Genomic DNA, 24,970 nt, shown 5'->3' on the forward strand with positions numbered 1-24,970 from the left:
TGCAGGTGGGTCTCAGAAATCTGTTTATTGAGCAAGCCTTCTAGATGGTTCTGATGCATCCTAAAAGTTTTTGAACTTCACAGGTCATTAGATATGTGGCTTTGAATGTAGGAGAAAGTTCTAGGCTGATAGTATGATTAAGGAGCTACTGCATGGAAGTGGTAGTTGAAGGTGAGGGAGAGAGAAGAGGTTCCAATAGAATGAAATCCTGAGATACTTTAGTCCCAGACAGAGTGAAGGGAGCTGGTGAAGGAACCAAAAAATGATTGGTCAGGGGGACTAGAAGGTCAGAAGAGTCTTTGAATAAAGGTGTGGCAAATTAAGCATTAAATTTGTCGGTAAATGATATTTGTGTAATTGTAGTGGAATTACAAAGGTGTGGGCACCAATGTCAACAGGTTGAAAAAGAAATGGGGAGAGGAGTGAAAGAAATATAATTTACTTATTTAAGACATCCCTTACTTTTTGGACTCCATAAATTTATATTTAATACTCCATAATTTAATACTCCATAATTATAGGAAATAAAAATAAATAACTTTGAGGGACACCATAAATAACCTTGAGGAACAGCATAAGAGTCTGTGGAGAACTCTAATAAAATATCATTGTTTGGACTTACAGATTCTGAAATTCATAATTTACATGGAGGAATGAGCATCATTATCTTTACCATCTTGTGAGGAATACCATAGTAAAATAATAGTTAAAATATGTAGGGGGTGTGGGGACATGGAGAGTATGATTAGCCTATCAAGAATGATGTTTTTTAACATGATCAAAACGACTTTAGCAGTATGCATTTATATAAAAATAATTTTTAAATTACAAATACTCTTACTCATTACAAATACATTAATTCACTTTTTATTACTACTGTGTATCTAAAGAAAAATGTCTTTAATTTTATAATTCAGTCTTTTACTTAAATTACCTTAATTTTTCAGAATTATTCTAACATAGTAATGCTGTGCTATTCTTTATTTTTTTTTTTTTTAAGATTTTATTTATTTATCTGACAGAGATCACAAGTAGGCAGAGAGGCAGGCAGAGAGAGGGGAGGAAGCCGGCTTCCCGCTGAGCAGCAGAGTGGGGTCATGACCTGAGCCGAAGGTAGAGGCTTTAACCCACTGAGCCACCCAGGTGCCCCAATGCTGTGCTGTTCTTAAGGGAAGACCACATTTAATGTGAAGAAAAGTTAAGATAATTTGAAGGTGAACTCCAATTGCATAGTAATATCTTTGGAGTGAGTGGTGTGTGTGTGTGTGTGTGCACGCGCGTGCGTGCGCGTGTTCATGTGTATGTGTGTCCACACACACTAACACATAGGAGTGGGGTGGAGGAGAGACAAGGAGAGAGGGAGATTGAGACTTAAACCATTTCAAAATGCATTTTCTTTTCAGGGTAAATTATGTATTTGTATTTCTAAATTTTTTATTTATTTAAAATTTTAGGTAGGCTCCATGCCTAACCCAACTCAGAATTCTGAGATCAGGAGTCGCACACTCTACCAACTGAGCCAGCCAGGTGCCCTAATTTTTTTTCTTTTTTCTTTTTTAAAGAAAAAATTAGGTTATTATGTCAACATGTGTTGACTATAAAATTCAACAGCTACAGAAACTCAAAGTTAGTTTCTGCTGTTACTAGACCACACTTTATGTTCAAAATAGCCCATTTATTAGCAGTTTGATACTATTATTCTAGATAGTTCTCCTACTTCCTACTCCCTGTACCCTGCCTGTATGGATATACCTGTATGTTAATTCTTAAAAAACAAACAAGCAAACAAACATAAACCTAGTATTATACTGTTTTCAGGTTTTTTTTTTCTTTTTTCTTACCAATCAGTGCATCTTTTTTTTTTTTTTTAATGATTTTATGTATTTATTTGACAGAGAGTCACAAGTAGGCAGAGAGGCAGGCAGAGAGAGAGAGAGGGAAGCAGGCACCCTGCTGAGCAGAGAGCCCGATGTGGGGCTCGATCCCAGGACCCTGAGATCATGACCTGAGCTGAAGGCAGAGGCTTAACCCACTGAGTCACCCAGGCACCCCCCAATCAGTACATCTTAAATCTAAAGGGCTAAATTCTAAATATTCCTTCATTGACTTTATATTTTGTTCTTAGAACATTAGTCCAGGACTTAAGAGACTTGCATTATGATTTCTTTTGGCTTCATGATCTTGGGCAAGTCACTTAGCCCTTCTCTTTTTGTTTCTTCATCTGTAAAATTTAGAGATGGTGAGTGGTTGACTTGAAGGTTTCTGATAGCTTTAAAATTTGTTTAGGAATGCTAGGATTTCAAAGGGCAGACATTTCCTTCAATTTTATATGAAAAGTGATTATCTTAATCCACCTGTGAATGCCTCATGGGAGTAGTTGTTGCCAAGTTAAAAATATAGTAGTTTGGGGAAGAAGCACTAATACTAGAAACAAGATTAAAAAAATAATATCTAATCATTTACTAGGTTACTTACTTAGCAGCCATACCTGATGCTTTTAGGGAAGTGTTGACCAAAACAAAACAGAAACAAAAGGGTTTTCACAGAACTGATTAAGTTTTTGCACTAAAAATTTGTATCACTTTTTGGGGGGTGTGGGATGTAGGTGGGTCAGGGTTTGGTTTTATCTACTGAGTGCAAATGAGACAAATGGGACTTCACGGCCCCGCTCAGTGTTTTTTTCTCCACATCAGATGGGTAATGTGCCAAGGTGGTAACAAGGATTGAGGGATGCACATGTCACACAATGGTGTGAACACCCAATCATCATGCTTACTGCACAGCATTTTTTTTTTTTAAGATTTTAACTATTTATTTGACAGGCAGAGATCACAAGCAGGCAGAGAGGCAAGCAGAGAGAGAGGTGGGGGGAAGCAGGCTCCTTGCCAAGCAGAGAGCCTGACATGGGGCTCGATCCCAGGACCCTGAGATCACGACCTGAGCCGAAGGCCGAGGCCTTAACCCACTGAGCCACCCAGGGACCCCTGCACGGCATTTTTAAAGGAATTGTGTCACCTTCTCACATAAGTGTCGTATAAAAGCCAAGGTATTAGGAGTAGGAGTAATTAGTATGTGGCTGGGAGCTGTGTTATGTATTCAGGAAACACTTGAGAAGGCAAAGAAGTCTTAGTTTAAATAAATTTTTTTTAATTTATTTATCAGAGCACACACTGCAGGGGGAGCAGCAGGCAGAGGGAAAAGCAGGCTCCATGCTGAGTAAAGAGCCTGATGTGGGACTTGAACCCAGGAACCTGGAATCATGGCCTGAGCTGAAGGCAGACCCTAAACTGACTGAGACACCCAGGGATTTCCCCCTTGCACCCCGCTTTTTAAAAGATTTATTTATTTTTAGGGGCGCCTGGGTGGCTCAGTGGTTAAGCCGCTGCCTTCGGCTCAGGTCATGATCTCAGGGTCCTGGGATCGAGTCCCGCATCGGGCTCTCTGCTCGGCAGGGAGCCTGCTTCCTCCTCTCTCTCTCTGCCTGCCTCTCTACCTACTTGTGATTTCTCTCTGTCAAAAAAATAAATAAAATCTTTAAAAAAAAAAAAAAGATTTATTTATTTTTAAAGGGGGTGCAGAAGGGCAGAGGGAGAGAATCTCGAGAAGACTCCTCGCTGAGTGTGGAGCTTAAGATAGGGGCTCAATTCCACACTGAACTGAAACCAAGAGTTGGATGCTCAACCCACTGAGCCACTCAGGTGCCCCTTATTTTAAAGAATCTGAGTGAAAGTGTTCAGCTCTTGAATTAGCATTATTATTTTCTTGTTACTAATATTATAATATTATATAATAATATTAATATTATATATTATAATATTATAATATATAATAGTTTTGGGGGTGCTTGGGTGGCTTAGTTGGTTAAGTATCTGCCTTCGGCTCCGGTCATGATCCCACAGTCCTGGGTTTGAGTCCCACATTGGGCTCCTTGCTCAGCAGGAAGTCTGCTTGTCCCTCTCCCTCTGCCACTCCCCCTGCTTGTGCTCTTTCTTGCTCTGACAAATAAATAAAATATATAAAATAAAATAAAATAAAAGGTAGCTTTTGTTTTTCTGCTCTCAGTGTCTTAAGTTGCTGATTTTATTTCCTTTTAATTTTTTATTTGTTTTATTTGCTTTCATCTTTGTCCATAGTGTGTCCACTAATATTTTATGTACTTATTCCTAATCTTTAGCTTTTATTTTTCTAATACTTTCTTGTCACTTTTATGTGTTTTAACTCTGCCCTTTTCATTTGATTTTTTTGCTTAAATTCTTTGTTAAAATTTAGTTGTTGTTGTTTTTCCCTCAAATAAGATTTTAGGAAGGCAAAGCCACAAAAAGTTATGCAGAAGAATCATTGAGGAAACTAGTGACTCCAACAGTAGCTTGCCCGGGGAGAGCTTTAATTTAAATTTACTTTTTTTTTTTTTTTCCTAAAGATTTTATTCATTTATTTGACAGAGATCACAAGTAGGCAGAGAGGCAGGCAGAGAGAGAGGCAGGAAGCATGCTCCCCGCCGAGCAGAGAGCCTGATGCGGGGCTCAATCCCAGGACCCTGGGACCATGACCTGAGCTGAAGGCAGAGGCTTAACCCACTGAGCCAACCAGGTGCCCCTTAAATTTATTTTTTATTGTATATATTCTTTTTTCTATATAACTGGTTGTTGGGTGTCATGTTTCTAAGATAAATAACCAAAAAGTTACTTTACACCCTCAGCAAGAGATCAAGCTACTTTTATTCTCCTTCCTCTTACCCAGTAGTGGCTCTTTTAAATTCTTCAAATCTTTAATCTGAGTAATGCAGATGCACCATGGGCAAATTTCTCACCCCTACATAAAATGTTTATTTACAGTGATAAAGCCTATGAAGTACACTAAAAAGGTCTGTTCTCATATTGTCATACCTTTAGTCATTTTGAAGGTGCTTGACTTAAAAAGTTTCACAGTTCTCATTTTTAAAAATTATTTATTTATTTATTTGACAGAGATCACAAGCAGGCAGAGGCAGGCAGAGAGAGGGAGGAACACAGTCCTCATTTTAAAAAGAATACTTTTTAGCACTATTAGCCTCCTAAAATCTTTCAAACAAAAAACAGAAAAATAGTGGCAGGTTTTTTTTTTTTTTTTAAGTATTTTTATTTATTTTTTGAGAGAGAGAGAGTGAAAGAGAGTATGACAGCAGGGCGAGAGGCAGAGGGAGAAGCAGACTCCCCGCTGAGCGGGAGCCCAGCTGCCGTGCTCTGGCTGTGGTGCTCTATTGTGGAACTCTGGGATTATGACCTGATCCAAGGCAGATGCTTAACCAACTGAGCCACCTTGGCATCCCAAACAGTGGCAGGTCTTAACTAATATTTATTGCTAATCTTATTGTTAAAACCTTTTTAAAAAATTTATGTTTCTTAAAATAATAACTTCCTTTTTTAGTGTATATAGGTACAGAAAATATTTAAAAAGATATTTTAAGTATGAAATACAATCATCAAGGGGCACTTGGGTGGCTCAGTGGGTTAAGCCTCTGCCTTCGGCTCAGGTCATGATCTCAGGGTCCTGGGATCGAGTCCCGAGTCAGGCTACCTGCTTCCCTCTCTCTCTCTGCCTGCCTCTCTGCCTACTTGTGATCTCTCTGTCAAATAAATACATGAAATTCATAAAATCTTTTTTAAAAAAAATCATCAGAAGGAAATTTTAAAGAGAAAATCATAATTCTGGATGATATAGCACATTAATAATTTTTATGCATTCATAATTATTTCAGGTATTACATTGATTTGGGCCTAAGATATCATGTGGGCCTAAGAATGCAAAACTAGATAAGGTTATTCTTTAGTCTCTGCACGTTCCAGTTTGAGCCTAGGCCTCTAACTGGATATTGCTTTGGTATAAATGGAGCAGATGAAACCTTATGTTAGCTGTCACTTTTTTACATCCTTCCTCAACAAGATACTTGACTTAATTTAATCTTCTAGGTTTGTTGTCTTCACCATAGTGATATTGCTGCTACTCTTTTTAAAGGTCAGTATTATTACCCTTTAATATTTCCTTTTTCATTATGCATCTCATTCTCTTTCTACATTTCTGTACATTTCTCTCATTCTGGGATCTAAATTAGCCTAAGTTATTACTGATGATCGTGTCTGTCTCTTCCCAGAATTAAAACACTGAAATGACACTTTAATGTTTTATGTATGAAATATATACAGGAGTTAGTTACTTTGCTGAATATGTAAAGTCTTAATAAGGATTCAAGTTAGTTTGAATGCTACAAGAATGCTACCCCTGCGTTCTTTTTATTAAACACATTTAAAAATGCATACATATAATAACATTTCAAAATTATGTAAGTGCTCAAGAATCCTGATCTTGTTCACTTCAGGTCTTTTGGAATATAACTGTAGCATTCTGACATTAAGTAGCATGCCATGAGATAATTTTTGTTGTAGTTGATTAGTTTTTTGAGGAGATTTTTAATGCCTTGTTTTTCAGAGTGATCACTTACAGATTTTAGATTCTGTAAAGTATAGCTTTCATAATTTTAGGAGTGCAGTGACAACTGCACAGCAAGTCCATATGTTGCCTTGCTATAATTATATTTTAATAATTATTTTTTCTTTAGGGAAAGAACTATGGCTAACCTCCAAGAGACTAAAGCTGATGATTGTAATCATTCATATTTTTTAAACAGAACTTTTTCCTTTTTCTGATTTTACATAGCCAAATTTATTTTTCTTGTGAAGTTGAGTTTATTTATGTTGTATCATAGCATCAACTGGATGAAGTTACTATTCTGGATCCTACTGTAAAATTTAAATGAATATTTATGTCAGATGGGAAGATTACCCTGCTTTTTTAGTTATTCCCGTATATGGACTTGCTGCCACATGCATGCTAATTTTTTCATCTCGGAACATGCAGCTTGCTCCTTGCCGCCTCCGTTCTTCTGTATATTACCATTCCCTCCACCAGCAATGCCCTCCTTCCTTTTCATCCATCTCCTTTTCTCCTTTTAAAATTGGCATCTAAAATTATTTCCCCTAAAAGTTCTTTCACGATTTTCTTGGTTTTACCTTAACACTTAACATGGATAGATACAGCGTCAACCAGTATGAGTTGTGTTACTGTGATATACCAGGTACAGTGCTAACTATCTCGTTTAATTTTCACAGCTGTTTTATGAGTTGTGCTCATTTTACATTGAAATTAAATAAATTTTGGTACATTCCTAGCTTTAGCTTTGCTAAAATGTGAGCTTTTCCTATCATTTAAAAAAAGTTGCTTTTTATAGTAGTATTCTGCCATACGTATTCTTTCCTTTCTTGGTTTTTATCACTTAACCTACCAATAGCACTTAAAGGAAAAAACCAAACACTGTTTTTATATAATTTCCATAGATAAAATGTACCCATTTTATGTATACAATGTGATGCATTTTGACAGATGCATATGCCCATGTAACTATCACTACCATAAAGAAGATGTAGAACATTTTCATCAGTCCCCAAAATCCCTTGTGCCCTTTTCCTACTTAATATTTCCCCTTCTCCACTGTCCCCACTTTCCCAGCTCTTCTTCAGACAACAACTGATCTGAGTTCTGTTCACAACACATTGTTTCTTGTCTGTTCTAGGATTTCATCTAAGTGAAATAATAGAATATGTACTCTTGTGTGGCTTCTTTTGCTCAGCATGTTTTTGAGATTATTCATTTTTATTGCTAGATATATTCCATTGTATGAATGTACTGCGATTTGTTCGTTCACTTAGATATTTGACTTGACTATTAAAAATGTTGTGAGGGCCACCCAGGTGGCTCAGTCAGTTAAGCATCTGCCTTCAGCTTAGGTCATGATCCCAGAGTCCTGCATCAGGCTTCCTGCTCAACAGTGAGCCTGCTTCTCCTGGTTGCATCTCCCCTCAGCTTGTATTATCTCTTTCAAATAAATAAAATCTTAAAAAAAAAACTGTTATGAAAAATCCATGTACAAGTCTTTGAGCAGACATATTTCCATTTCTCCTGGGTAACCCTTGGGATAGTTCTACTGTTTTCTATTTTCACCAACAGCATATAAAAGTTCCAGTTGTTCCTTCTCCTTGTCAACGGTTTAAAAAATTTTAGTTTCTAGTGGTTGTGTAGTAGTATCTCGTTGTGGTTTTACATTTGCATTTTACTGGTGACCAGTAGTGTATTGAGCATATTTTCATTAGTTTGTCGGTCATTTGTATTCTTATTTATTGTTTAAATCTTTTGTCTATTTAAAAACTTTTGCTTTTTCTTATTATTGACTTTTAAGAGTTCTTATGGTCTGATACTGGTTCTTTGTCAAATGTATGTATTGTGTATGTTTTTTCCTAGTCTGGTTTACCTTTTCATTTTCCTAACTCTGTTTCTGAAGAGAAGCTTTTAATTTTTATGGAGTCTAGCATACCAGTTTTTTCTTTTATGGTTTGTGTTTTCTAGTCTCCTAAGAAATTTTTGCCTACCCCAAATTTGTGAAGATTTTTGCTATTTTATTCTAAAAGTTTTATATTGAAATATTTATATTTACATTTATGTTTGCTTTTACATTTAGGTCTGTGATTTATTTTGAATTAATATTTGTGTTTAGTGTAAGTCAGGTTTTCCCCCCCCTCTTTTAATGAGATTTTTATTTAAAATATTTTCCTTTTTATTGGGTTTCCTTGGCACTTCTCTTGCAAACTAATTGACCATGGATGTCATTTCTGGACTTTCTGTTCTCTTCCAGTGGTGTATATTATGTTATGCCAATATCAAACTCTTTTGCTTCATTTTTGTAATAAATTTTGGAGGTAGTATAAATCCCCTAACCTAAAATCATCTTGAAAATAGAAAAAAAGTCCTTGTATAATTTTCTCTCTTGCCCTCACTGCTTATGTTTGTGTGCATGGCGATTTTTGTTTTCATTTACTTGTTTTTGTTAGTTTATGTTTTCAGAATGTTGCCGCCAATGAGGCTTTGTGCTTGATATTTTGGGGGCAGATATTATTTGTTTTAAGGACGATGCTAAGTACTTTCAGCTGATGAGAAGGAATTAGACAGCAGTTGATGATCTTCTTTTCCTAAAAATCATTGGTAATAAGTAACACTAGGTTTCAGTGGTATATCTATATGTTTTTGGAAGTCAGTTAATAGGGTCTGCAATACCAAAAGTGTGTGTCAGAAGCCAGGTGTTTAAATACCAAATCTGGAATTGGTTGGGAAACGAAATTGTAACACTTCTCAGTTACTTTAAAATCATGTTTTTTTCTCCCTCTCCTGTGTCTCTTTAACAGAAGCATCTTAGCTTTGTCTAAAGCATTCTTTCACCGAGTATTTGAGAAACACTAATGGCAGTTGCCAAAACTAAAGGGTGTTTAAGAGGGAACATGTTGAATTGAAGAAAAACTTTAGATACAGATTGCACTTAATTTAGTTTAACTACATGTAAATTAAACTAAAAAAATCAATACTATTTGTGATTTCAAAATAGTGCCCAGATGCTTTCATTTTTCTTCTTAAACTGTCTTATTTTAGAATAAAAATAATAGAAGTGATAAATGTGGCATTCAATTTTGTATTGATTTTTATTTATCAGTGTTTTATTTCATTTCTTTCTCTCTTTTTTAATGTTTTCTTTCAATTCTCTCTCTCTTTCTTTTTGTCCTTGGGGATTTTATCTTCTGTTTATTCTGTATCCTTTTTCTTTACTTCTCACATATTGGAAACATTGAAGAGTCTTGATTATGCATTTTAATTAACTTGTTCTTGTAACTGATAAGTCCTAGGCGATGGTAGAAATATGTGTGTATTTTTTTCTTCCTACGGAAATCACATTTATCATTTGAAAGATGTTTCTAAGCTTTGCATTTGATACAACTTAGAATTTTTAGAAACCAGGGAGGTGATGAGATAGAGGTGGAGTTATAGCTTCCCCTTTTTTTAGTTATTGAGATGGGTTGATTATGGTCTTGGGCCTCATAAGGATTGGTCATATACTTTGTTTCCACTGTTTACTTCAGAAAGACTGCGTAGATTATAAGATCAGACAAATGGAATTGTCAGCTGCTCAAATAGATATTTTTAGATATGTTTCTCCTCTTAATACTAATCATGCAGTTGACCACAAATCCTTCATTTGATAGGGCATGAGAAACTAAGATATAAGAGCTCCAGAGGAGGCATTTTGGATAGTAAGACCGAACTAAAATTGAGATAGAGGTCACTTTTCTGATTAAACACGGTTTTTTCTCCTTTTTCTCCTTATCATTCTGGTTAAAACCTGGTCTTGATGATGTTTATGTGATAGATCTTATTAATGGAATTAAAACACCTAGCTAGAAACACATAGGTGAATATAATGCTATTGTTGCTTTTTTTCCTTATAGTGTATATGGTGTTTTATGTTTCAAGTCTCACATACCACTTTTGTGGATTCATTTGAAGTTAGCCTTGACTTTGTTATTCAAGGCTTGCTTATTTTAGTTGTACAAGGCTGAAATACGTTCAGTTAGGGTTCTTTGGTTCAAGCAGTAGGAAACTTTTGCTGACTTAAATAGTATACCAGAATGATAAGCTCATTTTCATGAAGTAAAAGTTGGAAAACCATGATTTAGAAAGAACTCCAGGGTCTAAAAATTCATTCATGTGATCACTCTGCTCTTGAGTCAGCTGTCTCAGGAGAGTGAGTCAGATAGGACTGATTGACTTGGTTTGGGTTTATTGCTCAGTCTTTGCTAGAGAAGAGCAGGGTACCAAGCAAGATTGCATACATTGGAGGAGGTTTGCTTTCTTCAAGGGAAGATCAAGGTACATATTATTACAGGAAGGGGAAGTCAACGTGTACAGGTTAAAAAAAAATCCATTACTGCTATAGTTTCTAGGGTGACATAATATTTTTTTAATCTTATAATGCAGTTTTAACATTTCTTGGGTGAACTCAAACTTTTCAGCCTTCATAGATTTGCCATGATCATTTATTAAATGCCCACGAAGAAGACTACTCTGCTTTATACATCAGTTGTTTTTCTTCAATCTTTTGTTCATACCCTTAAGTGACTCAATGATTTAAACCATGTAGTCTTAATTACTTGTGAAGAAAGTTTTACTTTGTTCCTGTTATTCACTTACTGAATTTTTTTTCCCAGTGCTTGCTATGTGCCAGGTACTGTGCAAGAAACTGAGGTTTCCAAAATAAATAAGAGCAAACATACCTTTTCCCCCAGCCTTGAGATATAATTGACCGTATTATCCTGTGTAAGTTTAAGGTAAACAGTGTGATGATTTGATCCATGCATGTGCTGCAGGATGTTTACCAAAACTTTGTGTTAAAGACATCCTTAATCTCACATAATTACCATTTTGTTATGTTGTTGTGAGAACATTAAAGCTTTGCTCTCATAGCAGCTTTCAAATTACAATACAGAATTGTCAACTGTAGTCACCATGCTGTACATTATATCCTTGGAATCTATTCATCTTACACCTGGAAGTTTGTACACTATGACCAGTATTTCCTCATTTCCTCTTCCCCTGAGGCCCCTGACAACCACCATTCTGCACTCTGTTTCTATGAGTTCAGTGTTTTTAGATTCCACATATAATTGAGGTCATACAGTATTTGTCTTTCTCTGTCTGATTTAATTTCACTTAACTTAATGTCTTCAAGGTCTATCCATGTTGGAAATGGCAGGATTTCCTTTTCTTAGTAGCTGAATAATTCTATTTTATAAATAAAATTTCCATGTTTTGGCGATTGTGAATAATGCTGCATGAACATGGGATATCTCTTCAAGATAATGATTTTGTTTCCTTCAGATAAATACCCAGTAATGGAATTGCTAATGGTAGTCCTATTTTTAACTTCCTGAGGAATCTCCATACTGTTTTCCACAGTGGCTGTACCAGTTTATATTCCTGACAGCAGTGCACTGGGGTTCCTTTTTCTTCATATCCTCACCTACATTTGTTATCTCTTGTTTTTTTGAGAATAATTCTAACAGGTGTGAGTTGATTAATCATTGTGTTTGTTTGTTTGTTTGTTTTTTAGATTTTATTTATTTATTTGACAGAGCAAGACACAGTGAGAGAGGGTATACTAGCAGGGGAGTGTGAGAGGAGGGAGCTCAGCAGGAAGCCCTATTGGGGGCTCGAATCCTAGGACCCTGGGATCATGACCTGAGCCAAAGGCAGCTGTGTAATGTAACAGCTGAGTCACCCAGGCACCCCAATCATTGTGGTTTTGATAGGCATTTCCTCTATGATCAGTGATGTTGAGCACCTTTTCATGTAGCTGTTGGTCATTTGTATGTCTTCAGGAAAATGTCTATTCAAGTCCTCTGCCCATATTTAAATCAGATTTTTTTTTTTTTTTTTTGCTATCAAGTTGTACAAGTTCCTTATCTTTTTTGAATATTAATCCTTTATCAGACATGTGGCTCACAAATATTTCATCACATTTTGTAGATTGACTTTTCATATATATTGTTTCTTTTGCTGTGCAGGAGCTTTTTAGTTTCATACAGTCCAGTCTTATTCCTATAAAAAGAAGGTATACCAATGTTGCTTTTGTAGCTTGTATATTTGTTACATAGCCCCTCCGCCCCCAATCAGTACCAAGACTGACGTCAAGGAGCTTTTTCCTTTGTTTTCTTCTGGAAGTTATTTGGTTTCAGGTCTTAGGTTTAATTCCTTAGTCCACTTTGAATTGATTTTTGTGTATGGTGTAAGATAGGGATCCAGTTTCATTCTTTTGCCTGTGACTTTCCAGTTTTCCCAACATCATTTACTGAAAGGACTATTCTTTCCCCATTGAATATTTTTGGCTCCCTTGTCAAATATTAGTTGACCATATACTTATGAGTTTATTACTGAGTTCTTTGTCCGGTCCCATTGGTCTGTGTCTGTTTGATGCCAGGACCATATTGTTTTGGTTACTATAGCTTTGTAATATAATTTAAAAAGAGAAATTGTAATGCCTCCAACTTCATTCTTCTGAAGATTGCTTTGGCTATTTGGGGTCTTTTATAGTTCCGCTGGAATTTAAGGATTGTCTTTGTATTTTAGTGTGAAATGTGTCTTTGAAATAATGGTAGGGGTTGCACTGAATCAATGATGACTTTGAATAGTATGAATATATAAAAATATTAATTCTTCTGATCCATGAATATGGGATGTCTACTTTAATTTCTTCCTTGGAGTCTTATGGTGTTCAGTATTTAGATCTTTCACTTCCTTGATTAAATTTATTTCTAAGTGGGGTACCTGGCAGGCTCAGTCAGTAGAGCACATGACTCTTGATTTTGGAGTCATTAGTCATGAGTCATTTGGAGTCATGAGTTCAAGGACCACTTTGGGTGTAGAGCTTACTTGAAAAAAAATTAAAAATAAAATAAAGCCGGTTCACCTGGGTGGCTTAGTTGTTAAGTGTCTGCCTTCAGCTCAGGTCATGATTCCAGGGTCCTGGGATCAAATCTGGCATTGGGCTTCCTGCTCAGGGGAAAGCCTGCTTCTCCCTTTCCCACTCCCCCTGCTTGTGTTCCCTGTCTCCTGTGTCTTTCTCTGTCAAATAAATAAAATAAAATCTTAAAAATAAATAAATAGAACCAATTCTTTTAAAAAAATTATTCCTAAGTATTTTATTCTTTTTGATGCTATTGTAAATGGAATTGACTTCTTTGTTTTTTTCCACATAGTTTATTGTACTATAGTAATTTTTGATTTTGTATCTTGCAGTTTTACTGAATATGTTCATTAGATCTGTCAGTTTTTTAACTGTGTTTAGGATTTTCTGTATACAAGATTATATTATCAGCAAACAAAGACACTTTATTTATTTATTTATTTTTTAAAGATATTTAAAATTTATTTGCAGAGATCACAAGCAGGCAGAGAGGCAGGCAGAGAGAGAGGAAGGGAAGCAGGCTCCCTTCTGAGCAGAGAGCCCGATGTGGGACTTGATCCCAGGACCCTGAGATCATGACCTGAGCCGAAGGCAAAGGCTTAACCCACTGAGCCACCCAGGTGCCCCAAGACACTTTTTTTAAAAAAGGTTTTATTTATTTATTTGCAAGAGAGAATGAGAGAGCGAGAGCAGGAGAGGGGTGAGGGAAAGCAGACTCCCCTGAGCAGAGCCTGATGTAGGTTGGGCTTGATCCCAGGACCTGGAGTCAAAGGCAGACACCATCTGAACCACCCAGGTGCTCTGAGACACTTCTGCTTTTCGCTTTCCAGTTTGGATGCCTTTTATTTCTTTTTCTTGCCTAATTGCTCTGGCTGGGACTGGAAATCAAATTCTTCTCAAACTCTTCAAAATAAAGATCTTCCTGATCTTGAAAGGAAAGTTTTCAGCCTTTCACCGCTGAATGTTAGCTGTGGATTTTTCATATATGATCTTTATGTTGAGATATGTTACCTTCTATACCCAATTTGTTGAGCTTTTATTTTTTTCCAGTTAATTATGAAAGGATGTTGAATTTTGTCAAATGCTTTTTCTGCAGCTGTTGAGATGATCATGTGATTTTTGTCCTTCATTTTAGTAATGTAGCATATTTACATTTATTGATTTGCATGTGTTGAACTATCCTTGCATCCTAGGGGATAAATCCTATTTGATCATTGTGTATGATCTGCTTAATGTGCTATTGAATTCTGTTTACTATTATTTTGTTGAGGATTTTTGTGTTTATAGTCATCAGGATTTTGGCCTGTTTTCTTGTAGTATCATTGTCTTTGGTATCAGGATAATGCTGACCTCATTAAATGAATTAAGGAGTGTTCCCTTCTGTAGTTTATTTTGAAGAGTTTGAGAAGAATTGGTATTAAATCTTTAAAATTTTGGTAGAATTTACCCATGTAGGCATCTGATCCCAGGCTTTTCTTTATTGGGGGTTTTGATTATTGCTTCAGTCTCCTTAACTTGTTACTTGGTCAGCTCAGAATTATTTCTTTATGATTTGGACTTGGTAGACTGTATGCTTCTAGGAATTGATCCATTTCTTGTAGGTTGTTCATTTTTGGTGTATAATTGTTCATTATTAGTGTCTTATGGGCCTTTGTATTTCTGTGCTATCTGCTGTAATGTCTCTTTCCATTTTTAATTTGTTTATTTCTCGTTTATTTTTTCAAAAAACCAATTCTTAGTTTCATTGGTCTTTGTATTTTTCTATTCTGTTTCATTTTTTTCATCTTTGATCTTTAGCTTATTTCTTCTGTTAACTTTGGGCTTAGTTCTTGTTTTTTCAGTTTTTGAAGTGTAAAGTTGGGTTGCTTGAGATCATTCCTTTTTCTTAGTTTAGGCATTTATCCCTATAAACTCTTTTGCTGTATTCCATAAACTTGTTATGTTGTATTACATTTGCATTTATTTCCAGATATTTCTTTCTTTCCCTGTTAATTTCCTCTTTGATTCTGTGGTTGTTCAGGAATGCGTTATTTAAATTCCACATTTGTAAATTTTCTGCTTTTCTTATTATTGATTTCTAGTTCCAAATCTTTGTGGTTTGAAGAGATCCTAGCATGATTTCAGTCTCTTAAAATTTGCTGAGACTTGTTTTGTAACCTAACATATGATTTATCCTGGAGAATGTTGCATGTGCACTTGAGAAAAATGTGTATTCTGCTGCTGTTGCTTGTAGTGTTCTGTATATGTCTGTTAGGTACATTTAATCTAAGGTATAGTTCAAGTCCAGTGTTTCCTTATTGATTTTCTGTCTGGAAGGTTTGTCCATTTTTGAAAGTGGGGTATTGAAGTCCCCCCATTATTATATTGCTGTCTTCAAATCTATTAGTATAATTTGCTTAATATATTTAGTTGCTTCAATGTTGGGTGCATATATATTTACAATTGTTATATCCTCATGATGAATTGACCCCTTTTTCATTATATAATGACCTTTTTTGTCTTGTTTCAATTTTTGACTTCAAGTCTATTTTCTCTGATATAATTGTAGTTACCTCTGCTCTCTTTGGTTTCTATTTGCATGAAATGTTTTTTCACCTCTTCTCTTTGAGCCTATATGTGTCCTTGAAGCTGAAGTGAGTCTCTTGTAGGCAGCATTTAGTTGGGTCTTTTTTTTTTCTTTTTTTTTAAATCAATTCAGCCACTCTGTGCCCTCTCATTGGTGTGTTTAATCTATTTACATTTAAGGTAATTATTGATAAGTAAGAACTTATTATTTCTATCTTGCTAATTGTTTTCTGGCCATATTATAGTTTCTTTGTGCCTTTCTTCCTCTCTTATTCTCCTTCTTTATAAAGTGATGATTTTCTATATTGGTACACTTCGATTACCAATTATGTGTGTCTTCTTTAAGTTTTTGGTTTTTGGTTGCCCTTAGGCCTACTTGAAACATCTTATAGATATAACAATCTATTTTAAGTTGATGTCAACTTAACTTTGGTCTCAAAAAAACAAAACAAAACCAACAAACAGAAAACTGCTCTTTCATTCCCCTCCCTCACATTTTGTGTTTTTGATGTCACATTTTAATCTTTTTATATTGTGTATCAATTTACAAATTATTATAGCTATAACTATTTTTGTCCTTCAACCTTTATACTAGAGTTAACACACCACCATATTACAGTATTAGAGTATTCGAAATTAGACTACTTACTTGCCTTTACTAATGGCTATTTATTTTCCTAAGTTTCCATGTTACTGATTAATGTCCTTTAGCTTCAGCTTGAAGGGGTCCTTTCAATATTTCTTGTAAGGGAGGTCTAGTGGTAAAGAACTCCCTCAGGTTTTGTTTAGGAAGGTCTTTATCTTGCTTTCATTACTGAAGGACAATCATGCTGGGTAAAACATTCTTGGTTGACAATTTTTCTTTCTTTCCATACTTTGACTATAGCACTCTTTTCACTCCTGGCCTGCAAGGCCTGTGATGAGAAATCCACTGATAGACATGGGAGTTCCCTTATATGCAAGAATTTTTTTTTCCTCTTGCTGCTTTTAAAATCCTCTTTGCTTTTGGGCCATTTTATTATAATGTGTTTGGAGAAGATTGTTTGGATTGAAAATGTGGTGACCTATTAGCTTCATGAACCGGGATATCCAGACAAATCTCCCAAGTTTGCCTTCTCAGCTGTTATTTCTTTAAATGTGTTTTCTACATTTGTATACCTTAATGTATACCTTGCTTCTCTTATTGGTATCTTAAAAGACCCATAGAGACCCATAGACATCTGCATACCTTTTCTTTTTTCTCTTTCTTTCTTTCTTGCCTTTCTGGATGATTTCAAAAGATCTGTCTTCAAGCCCCCTGATTATTTCTTTTGTTCTTTGATCTGCTGTTGAAGCTTTCTGTTGAATTCTTCAGTTTAGTTATTGTATTCTTCAGTTCCAAAATTTATTTGTTCTTTGCTGAACTGTTTATCTTCTTGTATGATTTTCTTGTTACAGTTAAATTGTTTTTCTGTGTTCTTTTGTAGCTCTCTAAGCATCTTCAGAATGATTATTTTGAATTCTTTGTTGGGCAATTCCTGGATCTCCCATTTCTTTAGAGCCAGTTTGTTTCTGGAGGTTTACCATATTGCTTTGGTTTAGCTATGTTTTCTCGATATTTTATAGTATTGTATCTTTGTGTCTATGGATTTGAAGAATCAGTCACCCCTTCCTGACTTTATAGACTGATTTCAGTAAGAGAAGACTTTCATCGACAGGTGGGGCACACTAGAGCATGCTGTGTCCCTGAGTCTCGTAGTATTAGGATACCAAGTGCAGGGGCATGTGGCAGCACTGGGTTTTCAGTGGCCATTGTGGCCCATTGGCTAAAGCCATTGGGGTCTATAGCATCAACAAATGTGTGTTTTTTGGCTAGTGTTTTGGGAGTTCTGCAGAGTCATTGAGGATTGTTGTGGTCCTCAGTAGTACCTCTAGATTCAGCACCTAGGGTCCAGGGCAAGCAGTGGTAGTGTCTGGAACCTGTGGTATTCACACACTCAGCTATAAGGACTAGCTAGGGGTGCAGCTAGTGGCAGGTGTGGTCACAAACAGACATGTAATGGTGGGGCTCAGGGCAGGTAGATAGCTACAGGAGCCTTGGCTCTAGGTGTGCCCCACATGCTTGCTGTGTCTTGCTATGGGTGCATGGCAGTAGAGGACAGTGATGGAGTTGGGCCAGGATGTGCAGGTGCACAGCTCAAGGTGCTAGCTGTAAGTGATTCAGTGGTACTGCCCAGTGACAGAAGACAGGGCCTGATCTGGACCCACAAGAAGCTATGATGGCCCTGGCTGTTGGTGTGCTCTTCCTTGGTTGCAATCTCCAAAATGTGTATGTATGTGCATGTGATAGTGGAAGGTGGTACCATATGTCAGGCCAGTAGTGTGCAAGTACACAACTGGAGGAGCTCCTCTGAGCACATTCCTATCAAGTAGAAGTCAGCTGTGCGAGTCTAGGCTGGTGTCTTGAACTCAGCAACCACAGATGCCTGGACTGGCTGCTTGTATGATTCCCAGGCTCTGGAAGGGGCAGATGAAAGGAAGAAATGTATTTGTATGTGGAGGATCAGGCAGCTAGAGTCTGTGAACTCAAATACCTGTGGGGCAAAAGCTAGTGAAATCTGTCTCTGTGCTGGCTGTTGGTCTGGTCTGGTCTGGTTTGGTCTTATCTTCTTTCTTTTATTGTTTTAAGTAGGCCCTATACCTAATATGGAGCCCAGTGAGGGGCTTGAACTCATGACCCTGACATAAAGACCTGAGCTGGGATCAAGGGTCTGATACAACCAGTTGAGTGTAGTGTGGGTCTCAATCCCAGGACCCTGAGCTCATGACCTGAGGATGAAGGCAGACGTTTACCCGACTAAGCCATTCAGATGCCCAATAAGTTGGATTTTTCTAGGATTTCTTTTTCTTACAAATTTTCAAATTTATTGGTATAGTTATTTATAATTTTCTTTCAGGATATCTTTAATGTTTGGAGGATTTGTTATGATTTCTCCTTTATCAGTCATAATATTGGTTATTTTTCTGGTCTCTTTTTCCCCCCTTGCTTTTTACCTAGCCTTCATCAAATTGAATCTTTTTAAAGAACTAACTTTTGACCTTGTAGATTTTTCTCTTTGTACTTCTGCTCTTTGTTATTTCCTTCCTTTTACTTTTTAGATTTAATTTGCCCCTCTTTCAAATTAAAAAAAATTTTTTTTAATTTATTTAAGAGAGAGAAGAGCATGAGAGAGGGGAGGATCAGAGGGAGAGGCAGACTCCCCACTGAGCAGGGAACCTGATGTGGGACTCGATTCTGGGACTCCAGGATCATGACCTGAGCCAAAGGCAGTGGCTTAACCAACTGAGCCACCCAAGCATCCCTCAGATTTCTTGAAATGGTTGTTTAGCTCTTTGATTTTCAAACTACGTTTTATAGATATAAATTTTCTCTATAAAGTAGTCCTATCTTGGCCATAGAGAGTCCTTTTGCGTTGGCTCCTGAGTCTTCATTATATAATTCCTTGCATTTTGCTTGGATATGCAAGATACTGGAATGTAAGATATTCTAGGCATACCTTGTACATTTGTTTTCTTAGACCTAGAATATGCCATTTCTCAAAGAAGCCCTGATACCTTTTAATAAGAAATGATGGAGATCACAGACTGGATGCTGGGTCTGGTTGCTACTAGGTTGGTTATTGTCTCTATGTGCTGTTTTGCTATTTCCTTTTAAACCCATAAACTCTATATTTCACTTCGGAATGATTTTTTTCTTGAAGTATTAACAGGGAAGTATGAATGTATAGTAAGAGGGTTCTTACGTAGTTCTTTGCAGATTGGCTTGACACTTTTAAGGAAATGTATTACCTTGAGCTATATTCTGTCATTCATATTTTTTTCTCTGTATCCAACTCTGCAAAATGTTCAATGAATTAGATATATATCTACTCTATATAATATAAATATATATTTATAGATATATAGATATATATCTACTCTATATAATATAAATATATATTTATAACATATAAATATAAATATATATAATATATATAAATATATATTTATATATATAAATATATGTAAATATAAATATATATATAAATATATGTTTATATAAATATATATTATATAGAATAGATACATAAAATAGAATCTTGCTGTGTCAAAATTTATTTTTAAATTATGAAGTTACCTTTCTAATCTGTTCCTTTTCCACGTGTATTTTTTAGAAAACTTGTACTCTATAGTAATCTATTTGAGATGACTTCATTATTTCACATTATTTTATTTTATATTTTGTAGAATTAGGTATTTATTGGGAAATAAGGTTAACTAGTTTTGTTACTAGATCTAAAACCAGATAGATGAATCTCAAAAAAATGTAAACCAAAGTTTAAAATAGACTGCAAAAGTTAAAAAAGCTATTAGATTATAAAGATTTATAAAAGATTCTACATTAATTAATCCTAGTTAGATTTATTTATATATTCTACTTCTGGTAGTTAATTTGTTTTATTTAATATAAAAAGGCTTTGCGAAGTTCTTTTTTTGTATGTTGTTACTCTGCTACCTCCAGAAGGCTGAGTTTAATATCCTTATGTGCTACATAGGTAACATCATACATGTAGCTTTGTCATAAGACTCATTACATTGTAATATACTAGTCAGTTTATTTTGCCTTTTTTTGGCTAGGACAGGAATAATATTGATTGTTCCATATATGTCCAGAATCTACATCAAATAAATATTTGATGAATGTGTTTTGAGCCCTTTTAGGACATACAATTGATGGTGAAGCAATATAGGTATAAAGGCTTATTTTAAGCCTTAACAATTATGAGTTATGTATATTAATGGTTAATCTAAAGAAAATGAGAAATGGAATTTGTTTTGTATCTTACCAGAAATTTAGTAGTAGTGATTTTGTTTTTCATTGAACTTAGTCTAACACCGTTGGTTTTCCTCTGGGCAAATTGCTAATGATATTATTTTGGCTGAATTCTACATATTGTGTATTTTATTATCATCATTGTTGTTGTTACTATTTTTAGAATGAAAGGAATTTTAACACAATTCATAGGTGCCAAAATATTATTATACTCTAAGAAACGTATGTACTGCACTATTTTGCAATAATATTGATGAAAGCCCTTTGGATAGATGATTGCTTTATTCCAGCAATCCATTTACATAATTTATTTTGTCAAAGTGCTTGTGATTATGATGTTGGTGCTGCTGGCTTGCTCTTTGGGAACTGTCACAATTATGTGATGAATTTCTCATACTAGGCTTTCCTTAAGGATTTGACTTAGTGTAAGTACTGTATATTAGGTCAGACTAGCTAAACAAAATTGTTTTTATTTGCAACCTTTTTTTTTTTTCAAACTGGCAGTGAGAGAGATTAGGATTATTGAATCTAATACTCTTCTAGTATGTTGTACTTGAGAAGTATGATGTGTTCATTGATAAGCATTCTTGCTTTTGAGAATATTGGTTATTGTTACATAATCATTTAACAAAACAGAACAAATAACTTCTGAGGTATCCTGTGAGATAGGAGGAAATACTAATCATATACAACTTGTTGATGCCTTCAGATGGAGCCATCATTCATTATAGCATCATAAATTTGTTAAGATTAAGAAGAAGGGCACTTGGGTGACTCAGTGGGTTAAGTGTCTGCCTTTGGCTCACGTTATGATCCCAGGGGATCGAACTCCTGGAGTGGGACGCCCAGCACAGTGGGGAGTATGCTTGTCCCTCTCCCTTTGCCCCTCCCCCTGCTTGTGGTCTTTGTCTCTCTCGAATAAATAAAATCTTCTTCTTTTAAAGATTAAGTGACATGTGTTAAAGATGTTAGCATTGCTTAGGAGTTGCTCCTTCCTTTTCTCTGTTACTGAAATAGCAATTTAAGCCCCCAGTAAAGAACTATTATAAAAATTACTTTTTCTAGGAACTTTTTAAGTGTAGACAGTGAGGCACCAATTCCCCAAACAATGGCTAGAATACTGATAAAAAAAGGAACAAAAGAGGGAACAAAGTCTTCTTTAAAATTTGCCTTTGACTAGTAATTATGTTTAAATTTGGATGCAGGCCTAGCTTTAGCTCTGCAATTTGGAGAAGGGAATATTCAGGATTATGACACATTGTACTCTTTTACAAACATTTTATTATACTTTCTTCTTGATTGTATGTAACATATACTGTTAAAAATTTTTTTTAAATGGCAGAAAAGATTTCTTCTCAAGCCTACTCCCTGGTGCCTGTTGCCATTAGGTTTGTGTTTAGTTACCATTTAAACTTTTAGGAAATAAACTTTGTAATTCTCAGATTATCATTTTGATGAGGGAACAGAAGGCAGGCCAAGGACAAAGCACTAGCTGACACCCCACAACCTACCCACCCAACCCCACTCCTGTGTGGAATACATACATGTGACATTCTTCAGAAAACTTCCAACTATATTAATGGTAATGCTTTGTTATAGGGAAAAACAACCTTAGTTTCACAATAGCCAGGCCTCCAGTATCCTGAGAGTCTTCTTTAGCATATCAACGTCCTTTTGGCAGCTCCCTTTTTCCTTACCTCCCCCCAACACCCAAATATATAATCAGCCATTCCTCAGAATCCCAGGGCAGCTGCGCTTTCTGCCCACCAATCTCCAAGCTTTAATAAAATCAATTTTTTGTGCCAAAGACGTCTGAAGAATTCTTTTTTGTCTGTAGGCTTTAAAAGATCTCACTAATGTTGTGAAACTACATCAATATAAACATCTTTTGACTTTCACCTCTGAAAGATGGGGAAATTATTATGCTTATACTTTAAGCCTCCAATCAATCACCCTCTCCCTCTAGGATTTTTTGTTTCATATGTTGCAATCTTTGGCTTCAAGGAAAGTACTACTAACTTATTTCTTGACATATTAGCAATGTCTCTTATTTCAACTTCTTATTATCAAAGATAAAGAATTTAGGGCACCTATCCTTAATTTTATCTTTCTTTTCCACTTCTGGCTTCCTCTTTAAATTGGTCATGTTATGATTTGACTTTTGTATGTGTGTGTGTCTTCTTTGCCTTTTATATTGGTTAATTCAGTTTTTACATAATGTAATTGATGTACATGTTGGGGTTTGACAGCGAACAGTCAAGAAAGAATTCTTGAGATGTCTTAGGTGCAAAAAGGGTGGTTTTATTAAAGAATGGGGATAGGACCGGAGGACAGAAAGAGCAGCACTAGGGTTGTGAGGATTGCTGATTATATACTTTCAAATTGAGAGGGGGTTAGGAATAGTGTAAGTTTCTCAGAAATTTGGAAGCAAGGTTACCAGGACCTTGAGGGGCTACTTTTTTATTTATTTATTTTTTAAGGAAAAGGTCATTTACTACTGGTTAGTAAAACCTTCATCATGAGATCCCTTCAGATGTATATCAGTGGGCCATAAGTTTGGAGGATAATTGCTAACTTATATCTTGGTGGTGGGGTGGGTAGTTGGGTAGAGATAATGAAGTTTCCAAAGAGATTTTTTTTTTTTAAGCCAGGATTGTGGAGGTTGAGCTACTGTATAGCCATGGTTGCCTTTTGCCTTGGGCAAAGTGTTAATATGGAAGCACCTAAGCTTCTTGAGAAAGGTCACTCTGCCTATCTCAAGAAATTGTCTATGGCTATTAAGTTTTAAGGAAGTTTAATTTTTGTCTTTTGCCTTTGTTCTCCGCATTAGTAATTACATGGAGTGGTTTTTCCAAGTTGAAAAGCAAAAATTGGGATTCATTCATTCTATAAATAGTGATCCTTTAATATTCAAGTACCTCAGGGATCTGAACTTGATCCTTTTTTCTGTCTGCACAGATAACCCAGGGACTCTCATCCAGTTTCATCTTTTAAATTTTTAAATGTGCAGGGGGGGGAGCATGGGGGTAAAAATGATATGCTTTACCATGGGATCAAACTTAAGTTGTTATCAACTTAAAATACACTGCTATAGTTAGAAATTGTTATATGTAAGCCTCATTACAACCACAAAATAAAAACTTATGGTAAAAACACAAAAGATGAAGCAAAAAGAATGTAAGCATACCATTAAAGTCCCCAAACCACAAAGGAAGAAAATAAGAGAAGAGATGAAAAGAGGAATTATGAAAATATCCAGAAAACAGTTAACAAAATGGCAATAAGTACATACTTATAAATAAATAGATAAATAAATAAATAAATATTTATTCATTTATTTTAAAAAATATTTTTATTTATTTATTTGACAGAGATCACAGGTCAGCAGAGAGGCAGGCAGAGAGAGAGAGGAGGATACAGGCTTCCCGCAGAGCAGAGAGCCTGATGTGGGGCTTGATCCCAGGACCCCGGGATCACGACCTGAGTGGAAGGCAGAGGCCTTAACCCACTGAGCCACCCAGGTTCCCCTATAAATAGTTATTTAAAAAATAAATTATTTTAGGGGCGCCTGGGTGGCTCAGTGGGTTAAGCTGCTGCTTTCGGCTCAGGTCATGATCTCCGGGTCCTGGGATCGAGTCCCCCATCGGGCTCTCTGCTCAGCAGGGAGCCTGCTTCTCTCTCTCTCTCTCTCTGCCTGCCTCTCTGTCTACTTGTGATCTCTCTCTCTCTCTCTCTCTGTCAAATAAATAAATAAATTGTTTTAAATCCAATTGGACTAAATTCTCCAATTAAAGATTGGAGAGTGGCTGAATAGATAAAACAACAATAACAACAGCAAAAATACACAAGACCCATCTGTATGCTGCCTGAAGAGATTTTCTTTAGATGTTAGGACACACAGAAGTCTGAAAAGGGAGGGATGGAAAAAGATGTTCCATGCAAATGGAAACTTAAAGAAAGCTGGAGTAGCTGTATTTATATCAAACAAAATACACTTTAAAACTGTAATAAGACAAAGATGGGCATCATATAATGATAAAGGGATCAATCCAAAAGGAGTATTAACATTTGTAAATATTTATGCACCAACATTGGAGCATTACATACATAAAGCAAGTATTTACAAGACCTAAAGAGAAGTAGATAACAATACAGTAATAATAAGGGATGTTAATACC

At 35.8% G+C, this 24,970-nt stretch overlaps 1 protein-coding gene across 14 annotated transcripts in view; it reads left to right on the forward strand.

Moving 5' to 3' along the window:
• Positions 1-24,970, forward strand: part of OSBPL8 (oxysterol binding protein like 8) — a 160,399-nt gene that overhangs the window by 16,930 nt on the left and 118,499 nt on the right. For 5 of the 14 annotated variants that reach the window (XM_082740376.1, XM_082740381.1, XM_082740375.1 and 2 more), the window contains exon 2: positions 5,949-5,994. The exons of the other annotated variants lie outside the window; for them this stretch is intronic. The gene's annotated coding sequence lies outside the window, so the exon portion shown is untranslated. The remainder of the gene's footprint in view (positions 1-5,948; positions 5,995-24,970) is intronic. 14 annotated transcript variants of the gene reach the window in all.

The sequence above is a fragment of the Mustela nivalis genome (assembly GCF_964662115.1).
Source record: "Mustela nivalis genome assembly, chromosome: 7".
Taxonomy (NCBI): Eukaryota; Metazoa; Chordata; class Mammalia; order Carnivora; family Mustelidae; genus Mustela; species Mustela nivalis.